Source organism: Dendrobates tinctorius, unplaced genomic scaffold (assembly GCF_039654945.1).
Source record: "Dendrobates tinctorius isolate UK_male_01 unplaced genomic scaffold, ASM3965494v1 ptg000105l, whole genome shotgun sequence".
Taxonomy (NCBI): domain Eukaryota; kingdom Metazoa; phylum Chordata; class Amphibia; order Anura; family Dendrobatidae; genus Dendrobates; species Dendrobates tinctorius.
In genome coordinates this window covers 7,046,701-7,061,791 of record NW_027361773.1, presented here as the reverse complement: position 1 = coordinate 7,061,791, position 15,091 = coordinate 7,046,701, and positions in this window count along the sequence as shown.

Below are 15,091 nucleotides of genomic sequence, written 5' to 3'. Positions count from 1 at the left end.
ATACATGGGCAGAAGTCCAGCGGCGTATAGCTAGGTCTCAAGGCAGGTATAAGCTTTTCGCGGACAGGAAACGAACACCTGGTCCCATGTTTCAGGTGGGAGAGAAAGTTTGGCTCTCCACGGGAAACATTAAGTTAAAGATTCCGTCAGCCAAGTTGGGCCCCAAAATCATTGGCCCGTCCAAGATTGTGGAAAAAATCAACCCAGTAGCGAACAGGCTGTGCCTTCCACCCTCTTTCAAGATCCTTAACGTCTTCCATAGATCACTACTGAAGCCGTTTGAAGCAGTCCAGGGAGAATCCGAGTCCGCTGCTCCTCCGGTTTCGGTTGAGGGACATGTGGAATATGAGATTGGTCACATCGTAGATTCTAGGTTGGTACGGTGGTCAGTACAGTACCTAGTTCATTGGAAGGGGTATGGGCCGGAGGACAGGTCCTGGGTGCCGGCCCGGTTGATGCATGAGGATCGTCTGGTTCGGGCTTTCCATGCTGTCATGATACCAGTGCTGGGTGACCAGCACTTCTGGGGTTAATGTTCTGATCTCAGTGCAGACTCTCACCTGCACACCTGGGACCTATTATGGTGGCCTCTCATTGGTTCTAGGGAGGCTTCTTATAGCCTCAGGAAGCTCCCATCCCCCGTCAGTTATACTTTCGCCCTTGGCATTGTGTGGTGACCCCTGAGTGTGTTAGTGCTGTGTTCTGGTTGCTTGATTCTCTGTGTATGACTCGGTCTGTTCTCTGGATATTGCTTTGGATTCTGCTTGGTACCTTCTATGTCTGTTTGGTTTTTGATCTCTGCTTGGCCCTGACTATCCGTTCTGTCTCATCCCTGGTACTGTACTGATATCTTGTGTATGACCTTTGGCTTTGTCTAACCTTTCCTCTGTTCATCTCTCCTGTACCTCGCTTGCCTGTATTGTGCTTGACCTCTGCTTTGCCTGACTCTGAGTTTTCTACCTTCTTTGAAAGCAGGACGCTAAGCCCCGCACCCTTGCAGTCACATGACCGTTCACATGACCGTAGGTCCTGTGCCGGCTTGCTAAACTTCTACATTCAGGTCCTGTGCATATTTATTTACAGCAGTTCTTGTCCCCAGGGGTCCCTATGGTGCGGGTGAGTCCCTGCTTAGCGGAGGCTGTACGCCGGCGCTGTCAGGACCCTGACAGATACTACCTGTAAGAGGAGGTGCATAAAGCTGGATGAGACAGTGTGTTGGGAGTGCTGGATGGGAGAATACTGAATGGGGATATTGTGGAGACCACTGGATCTAGGTATACTGCTTCAGGGTGATTTCTGTGGAAAACCTTTGGTTATCATTATACCTGTAATGGTAGTTTTGGTTGCCACTACTGTGAGGTGGGCAGGAGCTGGATGTGGCTCGGGACCCTCTCTCAGAGCTGAATGTGGCTCTCTAGGTCAGAAAAGTTAGGGACCACTGATCTACATTAAAGTGCAATTACAATTTCTCCACCCAAGTCTCCAGCATATGTAGGATAGGTGGGGGATGAAATGTAGGATAGATGGGGGAAGGTGATCCTACAGGAATGGGGGGGTGACCCACTGCTTGCCGCTGACAGACACGAGACAGAGACAAGAGTTAAATTCAACAGGTCCGATTTTATTGGCCGCCTCTCTGACGACCACAGCACTTCATCACAGGAATTTCACTGTTCTCTTGCTCACAGACCCGGGTACCATCACTTCTTGGTTTTACCTTTGTGGCGTCCTTTGTGGCTCTTCCCACCGTGGCTGCCCTAGGCACTTCCACCACAGCGTTTCACCCTTCAAAGTACACTGTCCACTTGGTACCCCCAGACCGTCTCCGTCTGTGGCTACTGTCCTTTTGGATCACACTGTCAGTTACTCTCTAAAGGCTTTTACTGTCTTTCTCTCTACAGGAGATCTTCCTCTCTAGTGAGCTCCCCTGGCTGACTGAACCTTCCAGAACCTTCCCTCAGCCTTTATACTCCCAGTCCTGGTAGCTCCACCCACTATCACCTGACAGTTACCTTTGACCAATGACAGTTACCTCGACCCATGGCAGTTGCACAGTCACTCTCCTACACTCCCCACTGCCCTCTAATGATCAAACTACCACATGACACCCCTTTCTCTGTATCTCAGCCTATACTGCGCTATCCCATTGCCTTTCTCCCAGGCAGACCTGTCCGTCAGTTCAACCTCCCCACACATACATAAATTACTCTGTAATATTAAATTATTTTCCTGTGTGTTGATCACCTTGCAGAGTTTAGTATCATATGCAAATATTGTAATTCTGGATGTCCTATAAAAGGTCATTAACAAATATATTAAAAACAGAGGGCCAGATAATAAGCTCTGTGGTACGCCAATCAGAGTGTGTTCTGTTAATAATCACTCCTTGTTTATTATTCTTGAACAAGTTGTTAGACCAATTCTACATTTTTTACACTAGCTCAATTGTTTATTTTATGTATTAATTAGAGCTGAGTGAATATATTAGAGTGCAATTGAATTCTATATGAATATTCCAATATCGGCATTTGTCAAAATGATTATTTTTTGTAGTCTGCTTCCTTGTGTATTCAGGACAATGGAGGCAATTTGCTGCCATTTTGCTGAACCATAAATGGCCATCAAATGTTAAAAAATAAAAGAATTACTTATCGTCACCTTACCACTTACTTCTCTTGCCCCTCCACTCTGCAACGCTTCCAGTCCGGTCCTCAGCACTAAAACTCCAGAAGGATTCTTCACACTAGGCTGGGACTTATGGCTCTGATGAGGCTGGGGGATGGTAAAGAGCAGAGGGGCAAGCATGGTTAGCAGTAAGGTGAATATATTTTTTTCAATTTCTACACCTTAATTATATTATGTTCTGGTATCTGGAGAGAAAAATGGTAAACTAATTTGTAGAGAATAACCTTCCTGCAAATTAAATTTACCAATAAAATTAACAAGCTCTTGTCAGATCCAGTCATCTCTAGTTTTACCTTTTTGTGTGGCACTTTATAAAACTCTAGATGGACAACATTCATGGACTTACTTTGGTCCAGTATGGAACTTACCTCATCTCAGAAGCTGAGCTTATTATTACACTGGCAGGACAGATCCCTCATAAATTCATGTTGATGCTGAGTTATGAGTTTAAACAAATTCTCCAAAATAGCAACTCTTAGAAAACCCTCAAATATTGTTTCCACACAATAGGTTAAACTTACAGGCCTACAGTTTTCAGGCTCAGTTCTTGACCTCTTTTTTAGTGTTGCTATTTGCTATTCCTAAATGTCTGTGCTACAAATACTGCTATTATGGAATCCATGAATTTTCAAGTTATTATTATTATTATTTATTTATATAGCGCCATTTATTCCATGTTGCTGTACATGAGAAGGGGGGTTACATACAAGGTTATAGATATCGTTAACAGTAAACAAATTTACAATGACAGACTGGTACAGAGGGGAGAGGACCCTGTCCTTGCGGACTTACATTCTACGGGAGTTGGTACTTTACTTCCTGCTGTGTTAAGCAGGTGACATTTAATGAAGAATTTGTGGTATCCCTAATCATGTCTATCAAGGAATTTTGTGTAAATACTATAGAGATAATCATTAAATAGATTTCCCTTTCCACCATTTCACCCAGATTGCTTTTGAGGGAGTCAACACTATTATTTTTGAGTCTCTTATTGTTTATATAGTTGACGAAGGTATTTGGATTATTATTACTACCCATGACAACTAGTTTTTCTGTCTCAATCTTTGTGCCTTGATTTGTTTTTATACAAATAAATTATACAATTTATTTTTCTCTATATAATTATTTAATGCCTTCTCACCACCCTTTTGGTTTAGTACTCTTAATGCTTTTGTTTGGCATGTATTGCACCCATTACAGGTTTATTTAGACATAGCGGCTATTTCCTATTTCTAACTTGCTTATTTCCATAGGAAATTTATTCATTACAGGCAGAGATGATCTTCCTAATCTCTCGAAGTTTAATGAAAAACTGAGAGAAGCAAGAAGAAAAGCTAGTTGTCACAAGAACTTAAGTGTTAAAGATGCATGAGTGAGCAGGCCTTGTGATAACTGTTGGAACCAGCAAGTAGAGCTGAATCCTGACAGTGAGTATATTAAACACTATTAGGATTGGCATGCTATGGTCCTTCATTTTATAAATAAGCAACTTGTCTAGGTTTGTGATGAAAGTCTGCTGTCACTCTATGTGACTGCAGACTTCTGAATTCTCACAGCGCATGCAATGTACAGTTTTAGGATTCTCCCTTGCCGGTCGCAAGAGTGGACTGTCATGTGAGAACAAGTATGCGACTTGTATACTTCTGGCCACATTCCGACTAGATGTGCCCGGCCTCGCTAAATTTATTTTGTACTCATGTCTAGTCGGCACGTGACCGCATGTATGAAAATTGCATATCTGTATTTTCGTGACCTCTCACTCTCACTGCTGGCACCAGAGAATCCTGACAGCAGTACGTGCTGTGTGAATTCAGACTTCTGCGGTCACATAGAATGACTGCACACTTATCATAAATTTAAGTAACCCTTAACTTGTCAGACAGCACAAAACTTTATTAACTTAGACATGTATCATGTAATCTTACAAGTTATGGATTGTTACATGTGGACAAGGTTAGAATCAATAACGGCACAATAATCTATCATCATAACTACCATCAGTACAGAAATACATCAATAGAACTCCTATCAGTACTTAAACATAGCATCACAAACCTCATCATTAGAGAAATATATTATCAGAACACCCATCATTACAGAAAAACAGCATCAAAACCCTCATCAGTGCCGAAATACAGCACAAAAACCATCAGTGCTTTTTGATAATTTTTTATATGTTGTATATTTTGTTATGGCTGCCCATTCTTGCCAGCACTTGCTATGGTGCATCCTGCTTCTCAGTGTGGCGCACGTGCGCTCTATTTTCGCCATGTTGGCTGGCTCATAGCTTGGCGGTGCGCTGATTTCCTGGTCAGTTGGGGCCCCATGTGACTCCGACTCTCGGCTGCCCGCCGGAGCGCGATCTGGCGGATGTGACGTCATTCGGGGGGTTACGCTGCTGCACTGATGATTTCCGGAGTCATGACTATTCATAAACCGTGCATACAATCTGGACCTTATGCCCCTTGAAAAAGGTACGCCGAAACGTGCGTCGGGGCGGGTAGGACTGTCTAGGAAGGTGCCTTACTCCTCACAAGGTATTTGAATATTTACATTATTATGTTGCGCTACTATTCTGGTGATGGATGCGGCTTATGCCCGGTCCTTAGCACATGTGTCTGACTTATTTTGCCTTGTATTGGTTTGCTATTATGCACTTATAGAGGAGTTATGAGATATGTTTGCATAATTTTAAATATTATGATGATTATGCACGTTTCCTCTCTGGCAGACTTATCCTGGGCCTCTTGCATGTGGTTGGAATAATCATGTTCCATCTTCTACCCTATTCTGCCTGTTTGTATAATTTATACACTATTAAAGTTGTTTTTATCTGCTTCTTGACCTTATGACTGTGTCGCCCTTTTTGTTGTGATTGTATCACTACAGTTGGTCATACATTGTCCTTACTTATGGTGGCTTTGTGGGAATCGTATTTCTACTCTGTATAATTTTGGTTAACTTTTCCACCAATATGTTTATTGGATTTCTCTTATCAATATATAGTAGGTATAATCATAATATAACAAATAACTCCAATTAGAAATGTAGTATAGTTCACCTATTCACTATGTGGCTTACTCCATGTGGAGACACTCATAGTAGATACTAGAAGATTGGCGTGCATATGTCGTGGTGCTGGTGGAATGGGGTCCATGACCCCATGACCAAGGCAAGAGAGATTCACTGCACATTCTAATATTGATGATGCAAGATTTTTATTTTGTGAAGGTAAATATAAATAAAAGGTTGCTGTGAGATGGGCAGCAAAGTAAGACATTTTGACCCCACCAGGGTCTTTATAACAATGTTGATCGGTTGTTGTAATAGAAGGAGTACAATTGAAGAGGAATTATTAATTCTGCTTTGTCATTTCTCCATGTGTTGCTCTCGGTTTTATGGTTCATGCTCATAAATCCTCCAATGAGGCTGAATTACAACAATTCTGCAAAGATGAGAGGGTGAAAGTTCTTCCAGAGCGTTGTAAAAGACTCATTGCTAGTTATCACATCTTGCATAAAAGACTCCCTCTCCTCTAGGGAGCTGCCAGGTATTGTATTGAATCATTAGTTGGTTATGTGTACTGCTAATGAGCTGTGAGGTCCCCTGTTCCTAGTGTGATCAGGCCTGAATGTCGTCCCCTGGTCTCAGTGTAGTGTGGCCAGTCCTTTGTCCGTAGTTCCCTGGCCCCACTGTGGCCAGGCCTGTATCCTCATCCCCTGGTCCCGGAGTGGCTAGAAATCGGAACCTTATCCCCTGGTCCCAGAGAGGAAAGAGCCGGAACCTTGTCCCCTGGTCCCGGAGCGGCCAGTGCCTGAACATTTTTCCCTGGTCCAGGTTTGGCCATTACTGTTCCCAAAGTTCCCTGGTTCTAGTGCCTCCAGTGCATAAACACTATTCCCTGGTCCATGAGTGGCCTATCCCTAATCCTGAATCATAGAGTAGCAGGTCTGAACTAAGCCCTAAAGTAGTGTCAGCATATCCACAGCTACAGTACCAGGTTCTTCCCACGAGGGGTACTTGTCAGCCGCTTAGTTACGCCCCTTTCTGGGTAGGCTCAGTCCTGTTGCACAGTGTCTGCACCCATTTCCATTTTCTCATACATGCCTCCTCATCTCCCATCTTGATCCTCTTACTGTGTCCTCAAATTTCTCCTGCTACCCATATTGTGTCTGCACTGATCCCTTCCTCGTTCCCCAAACTGTTTCTACCAATCTAACTCTCCCTGTTACAATAAATCTTTGGTGTCTTCAGCTCCACTAACACTTATCCTCAATATTGTTGGAATCTCTTCAATGCCGGCGAGTAACGCCAGCAGCGCGATCATTTGACCTGAGCACACGCTGCTGTCCATCTCCCCAACCAGGTGGTCATGGTATCAATTCTACTCATGTCTGAAAGATGTCAGTACAATTGATCACAGGGAGCCAGTGGACTGCATTGACTCAGAGAACGGCTGACTTACAGTTTGTGAATCAGCATAATACAGCAAAATGGCACACACTTGCTGGGTCCTGCCTGCCCCCACATATATGCCTCTTTTCACAGGACCTTTTCAGGTTTCTTATAAAAGTAGCAAAAGAAAGGAAAAAGATTCCAGCACCAGACGTCTCTTCGTTAAAATCTTCAATATTTTATTTCCATGTCAAGAATAAAACACAGCCCCTAAACATCTAATGCATTTCAAACAAAGTTCTTAATCATAGGCATGCCTATGATGAGCCTTTTTTTCCTTTCTATTGCTATTGTTAATGAGTGGCATCCAGCCACTTGTTCCTGGCACCTGTGTTCATCTGGGTTCCAGTGAAGCACCACTAATTCTATTCCCTGCTTCCTGTATGATGTTGCTTAAAAAAGTGCATACCCTACTAGTACCTACAGTGAAACATGGTGGTAGCAGTGTCCTTATGTGGAGCTACACGAGTGCTTCTGGTGTCAAAGCTCTACTTTTAGTTGATAGACAGCAAATGATGAATTAAGAGTGAGGGACGGGGTACTGCAAATGATGAATTGAGGATGAGGGGTGGGGAGAGCAATTAATGAATTGAAAGTGTGGGTGGGGAGAGAAAATGATGACTTAGGAAGAGCAAATAATGATGAATTTTGAGAGTGGGGGAGTAAATGATGATATATTGAGACTTGTGGATGGGTGACAGTAAACGATGAATTGATGGTGGAGGACAACAAATGATGATGAATTGTGGTGGGGCAGCAAATAATGATAAATTGACGGTGGGGGAGAGTAAATAATGTATTGAATGTGGGGGAGAGCAATTGATAATGAATAGAGGGTGGTAGAGAGAAGACATAATGAATTGGGGCATTAGGGTCATGTAAATCAGTCATGCCCGAGTTTGTTCACTTAGGCTCAATCTTCCAGGATGGGATTAAGGCGGATGTAGAAAGACTGGATAGTGGGTTCACTCACGTGAACATAATTTTCCAGGAAGTCCACAGACGCCTTGATCGCCTGGAAGCCGACCTTAATAGACTGGTGCGACATTATTTTTCCGCCATAGAACGGGGCATGTCAGAAAACCTTAGTCCTGAACTCCAGCTGTACGTGATGAAGCCCTGTCAGGCTGCTTACACCGAGGCCATGCAGCGGTCCCGATATCAGCAGCAGGCACAAACTTCTTTCCGTACAGGTCAACAAGCTCCAGCACAGCATCAGTGGCAGAATCCGAAAGCACCTTTCCAAACATCGCATGGACTAGGATAACAGTCTGCTCAACTAGTGACATATCCACCACCACCACCGCAGGACATTAGGATTGTTCCTACAGTATGCAGCTGAGTGCAGCAGCCCAGCCTTCAACTTACACCACATAACCGAGTTCAGCACAAGGAAAAAAACGCAGTGGAACCAGCAAAACAAAGACAGGAAAAGAAAAGTAGCGAAGAAATATTACCTACCCCCTCCACCCTCACCTCCGAATGTGTCTCCGTTTCCAAGTCTCTCCCCACCATCCCTTGGTTCTCTCCCATCCAATGTGTCAATCCCTTCCAACTTGTATTCCAATCTTAATGTGTCCTCTTCCTTCATTGTGTCCTCTGCCAATATTTCTGACCTAATCCTCCAATTGACTGCCACTTCCCCTGTAACAACTTCCCCAACTACTCCTAGCCTACCATCACAGCTCGACACCCCACAGGTCCACAATGTAACTCCCTCCTGCAGACCCAAAAGTAAATCCCATTATTTTTCTGTTTTTTTAATTTATTTGTTAACTTTCAAATTGTTTTTATTTTTGTTATTAAAAATTCTTTTGTTTCACATTACCTGTCTCTCTGTGTTTTCTTCATCTCTTTATTTAAACATGTGTGCATTGTTGAGTGAAGTATTAACAGGTGTAACAGTCAAGGTGTTTATTATTAAAGTTACAGTTAATGTGTATTAAAGTCAGCAAACAGTACAGGTACATAACATTAGAGGTACTGTTTACTTAGCGGCTTAAACCATTTTGTCTTGCCATGCCACACGTCCAATATCCGAAACAAAGTAGGCAGCAAATTTATCCCTCATTTTGGCAACTTACACTGTAGTCCTCAGAGGGTGATCTCGATAATCCTGCAGTGTAGTATTAACAGGTTCCTCAAGCTCTAATTTGGGTCACTCTTTTGCCAGGATGTAGTTGTGCAGAACAACACACACTTTCACAACCTCATCAATTGCCTCAATTTTAAGATTGATAGCTGTGCCCACAATGCGCCATTTAGATACCAGCAATCCAAAGGCACACTCCACAGTTCCTCGTGCCCTTGTCAGTCGGTACTTGTAAATCCTTTTGGTGTGATTCAAGTCCCGACTTGAGTATGGTTTTATGAGGTTGGCACACATTTGAAATGTCTCATCACAACCACAACAAACGATATTGGCGTTCCTTCAGTGTTCGGAAGAGGTTGTGGCTGTGGAAAATTGAAATCATTACCACACAAACGTTGACCCATGACTGAGTTTTTGAAAGTCTGGGAGTCATTTCCTCATCCAAATGAGCCAACGTCCGTGGTGGTAAATTAACAGTTAGTATCTGCAATCGCCATGAGAACAATCAACAAACAGTACAGGTACATAGCATTACAGGTACTGTTTACTTAGCGGCTTAAACCATTTTGTCTTGCCATGTCACACATCCAATATCTGAAACAAAGTAAACAGCAAATTTATCCCTCATTTTGGTAACTTACACTGTAGTCCTCAGAGAGTGATCTCGGTAATCCTGCAATGTAGTATTAACAGGTTCCTCAAGCTCTAAGTTGGGTCACTCTTTTGCCAGGATGTAATTGTGCAGAACAACACACACTTTCACAACCTCATCAGTTGTCTCAATTTTAAGATTGATAGCTGTGCTGAAAATGCGCTACTTAGATACCAGCAATCCAAAGGCACACTCCACAGTTCTTCGTGCCCTTGTCAGTCGGTACTTGTAAATCCTTTTGGTGTGATTTAAGTCCCGACTTGAGTATGGTTTTATGAGGTTGGCACACATTTGAAACGTCTCATCACCAACCACAACAAACAACATTGGTGGTCCTTCAGTGTTCGTAAGAGGTTGTGGCTGCGGAAAATTGAAATCATTACCATACAAAGGTTGACCCATGACTGAGTTTTTGAAAGTCTGGGAGTCATTTCCTCATCCAAATGAGCCAACGTGCGTGGCGGAAAATTGACAGCATCTGCAATAGCCATGAGAACAATCGAAAAGTATTTTTTTGTAATTTAAATACTTGGATTCAATTCCAGATGGTTTCCTAATCCGAATGTGTTTACCGTCCACACGCCCCAAACAGTATGGAAAATTGCAAATGTCCAGAAATTTTTCAGCATTTTTCAGCCAGAGTTTAGTTGTGGGTTGGGGGAGGAATTCTTCATGCAGAAGATCACATAAAGCACGGCAGGTGTCTCCAACAATCCCAGAAAGGGTGGACACTCCAATCCAGAATTGAAAATGTAGAGATGATAGGGTCTCTCCGGTAGTCAGGAATCTGCCGAACAGAAAATCTGAAAAAAAAAAATAAGTACATGGCTTTTCAAACAATAATACTAACAACATGTGTTTGTTTTTCAAAATTACGTACCTGAGGGTCACCAACAGACGCTCCTCCACAGGAATTGCTTGACGTAGTTGTGTGTCCTGCCTGGTAATGGATCTTTGGACACGTTGCAGCAAGTCATTGAAGCTCTCTTCTGACATCCTCGTGTAGTCAAAAAACTTTTGCGGGTTTTTACGAAGCTCTGTGTACAATGAGTGGTAGGCTCCATGGCTCTCTCGGATTTCAACAATGGGGTGTTGCCAATAGTGGTGATGACATCTTATCCATCTTTCTCTTCTTTCTTTTTCACAAGCCACACAAAGGCAACAGCCAATTTCAATTGCAAATCAAGATTAATAATGAAGCTATCCATCTTGCAGCTGGATACAGCAGCAAAAGACGAGGAATTCATCTGTGCAGTGTGTCTATATATAGAAATCCCATGAGACACGCCCATTGGGTGTCTGGTGTCAAGGAAACTCCACTGGAAAAGCATTGGAAATATCGAATGCATGCGCAGAAACAATGCAAATGCATACAAAAACGTATACAAACGCATGCACACGCAGCGTTTTTTGCCGTCATGCATAAGATGATGTGGATAAAAAACACTGTGTAAACATGCACTTGCATGCATTTTTCATAGCGCTTGCGCATGCAGATGATACGCTGCACACAGAAACGCTAATGTGAACCTAGCCTTAGGGATGAATGGTAAGCAGTAAGCAATATCACTAGCATGTGAGATACTGTGCTTGTAACTCGTGAGCTACTGTTACGAGTGCTGTTCTCTGTTACTTCTGGAGTTATTCAATCCCCAGGGTGCGTTTTGCACACATCGATGACAGACTCCAATGCTGCAGACTGCAGCTTATTTTGTCTATCAGCTGGCTTTTTATCACTGTAGTGTCAGTGCCATGGCAAACTTGAGAATCTTTCGGTCCTCTGGTGAGCCAGTCTAACCATGCTGCTAACTGATGTTTAAAACACAACGAAAAACACCAAGAAAAAACGTCCAAATATAATTTATTGATAATTATCATATACAAAAAATATATATATAAAATATGAATAAAATATGGGGGTCAATGCCATAAGGCACTACCGAGGACCAGAAGAATCGAAATATACATACATGCACATACACTGATACAGTATAAAATAAATATACAAAGTGACAATATAATAATATATTCACAAATAAATATACAGTGCGTGAAGTGAAATAATTTTTTAAAATGGTGTGTTAACCTAAAATAACGAATAAAGGAGCAATCTTAGCTCTAGTATAATAAATAATAGTAGCGTGGAAATCATGAAAAAAGTGAACAAGTGAACTTACACACTAAATACTGCGTGCAGTACCTGGATATAACAGAGGTCCTCGGGATGTGCCAGCCCCGAGGACCTCTGTTATATCCAGGTACTGCGCGCAGTATTTAGTGTGTAAGTTCACTTGTTCACTTTTTTCATGATTTCCACGCTACTATTATTTATTATGCTAGAGCTAAGATTGCTCCTTTATTCGTTATTTTAGGTTAACACACCATTTTAAAAAATTATTTCACTTCACGCACTGTATATTTATTTGTGAATATATTATTATATTGTCACTTTGTATATTTATTTTATACTGTATCAGTGTATGTGCATGTACAGTCATGGCCAAAAGTATTGACACCCCTGCAATTCTGTCAGATAATACTCAGTTTCTTCCTGAAAATGATTGCAAACACAAATTCTTTGGTATTATTATCTTCATTTAATTTGTCTTAAATGAAAAAACACAAAAAGAATTGTCCTAAAGCCAAATTGGATATAATTCCACACCAAACATAAAAAAGAGGGTGGACAAAAGTATTGGCACTGTGCGAAAAATCATGTGATGCTTCTCTAATTTGTGTAATTAACAGCACCTGTAACTTACCTGTGGAACCTAACAGGTGTTGGCAATAACTAAATCACACTTGCAGCCAGTTGACATGGATTAAAGTTGACTCAACCTCTGTCCTGTGTCCTTGTGTGTACCACATTGAGCATGGAGAAAAGAAAGAAAACCAAAGAACTGTCTGAGGACTTGAGAAACCAAATTGTGAGGAAGCATGAGCAATCTCAAGGCTACAAGTCCATCTCCAAAGACCTGAATGTTCCTGTGTCTACCGTGCGCAGTGTCATCAAGAAGTTTAAAGCCCATGGCACTGTGGCTAACCTCCCTAGATGTGGACGGAAAAGAAAAATTGACAAGAGATTTCAACACAAGATTGTGCGGATGTTGGATAAAGAACCTCCACTAACATCCAAACAAGTTCAAGCTGCCCTGCAGTCCGAGGGTACAACGGTGTCAACCCGTACTATCCGTCGGCATCTGAAAGAAAAGGGACTGTATGGTAGGAGACCCAGGAAGACTCCACTTCTTACCCCGAGACATAAAAAAGCCTGGCTGGAGTTTGCCAAAACTTACCTGAAAAAGCCTAAAACATTTTGGAAGAATGTTCTTTGGTCAGATGAGACAAAAGTAGAGCTTTTAGGGCAAAAGCATCAACATAGAGTTTACAGGAGAAAAAAGAGGCATTCAAAGAAAAGTACATGGTCCCTACAGTCAAACATGGCAGAGGTTCCCTGATGTTTTGGGGTTGCTTTGCTGCCTCTGGCACTGGACTGCTTGACCGTGTGCATGGCATTATGAAGTCAGAAGACTACCAACAAATTTTGCAGCATAATTTAGGGCCCAATGTGAGAAAGCTGGGTCTACCTCAGAGGTCATGGGTCTTCCAGCAGGACAATAACCCAAAACACACTTCAAAAAGCACTAGAAAATGGTTTGAGAGAAAGCACTGGAGACTTCTAAGGTGGCCAGCAATGAGTCCAGACCTGAATCCCATAGAACACCTGTGGAGAGATCTAAAAATGGCAGTTTGGAGAAGGCACCCTTCAAATATCAGGGACCTGGAGTAGTTTGCCAAAGAAGAATGGTCTAAAATTCCAGCAGAGCATTGTAAGAAACTCATTGATGGTTACCGGAAGCGGTTGGTCGCAGTTATTTTGGCTAAAGGTTGTGCAACCAAGTATTAGGCTGAGGGTGCCAATACTTTTGTCTGGCCCATTTTTGGAGTTTTGTGTGAAATGATCAATGTTTTGCTTTTTGCTTCATACTCTTTTGTGTTTTTTCATTTAAGACAAATTAAATGAAGATAATAATACCAAAGAATTTGTGTTTGCAATCATTTTCAGGAAGAAACTGAATATCTGACAGAATTGCAGGGGTGTCAATACTTTTGGCCATGACTGTATGTATATTTCGATTCTTCTGGTCCTCGGTAGTGCCTTATGGCATTGACCCCCATATTTTATTCATATTTTATATATATATTTTTTGTATATGATAATTATCAATAAATTATATTTGGATGTTTTTTCTTGGTGTTTTTCGTTGTGTTTTAATATTTTACTAAGTGTCTTCTTTCCATGTGTGCCTATTTGTACTAATTTAACATCTCAGTACTGCACCTGTCCCTTGATTATATTTTAATTTGCTAACTGATGTTTGTCTGTCATCATTTGATACAAAAAAAGAATTTAGATGTAGGTCATTTTATGATGTGCTAGAAGAATTTGTGTCTTTTAGCTTCTGCTTGGTCTTTTAGCATTGATTCCTATAGACATCCAGTTTTAGGAAGATACTTCAACCATTTATTACAACAGGAAACGTCCCAGAATGGAAGAGGAAGAGGCCAAGAATATGGGACATTATTATAGAAAGGGGCCCAGGATAGGGGACATAATTACAGGAAGGGGCCAGGGAGGCTGAGATAATTACCGTATTATATGTGGACAAGAGTGAGAAACATACAGGTGCATCTCACAAAATTAGAATATCATCAAAAAGTTCATTTATGTCAGTTCTTCAATACAAAAAGTATAACATATATTAAACAGAGTCATTACAAACAGAGTGATGTATTTCAAGTGTTTATTTCTGTTAATGGTAATGATTACGGCTTACAGCCAATGAAAACCCAAAAGTCATTATCTCAGTAAATTAGAATACCTTTTAACACCAGCGTGAAAAAATGATTTTAAAATCCGAAATGTTGGCCTACTGAAATGTATATTTAATAAATGCACTCAATACTTGGTCAGGGCTCCTTTGGCATCAATTACTACATCACTGTATCGTGGCATGGAGGCGATCAGTCTGTGGCACTGCTGAGGTGTTATGGAAGCCCAGGTTGCTTTGATAGCAGCCTTGAGCTCGTCTGCATTGTTGGGTCTGGTGTCTCTTATCTTCCTCTTGACAATACCCCATAGATTCTCCATGGGGTTAAGGTCAGGTGAGTTTGCTGGCCAATCAAGCACAGTGATACTGTTGTTT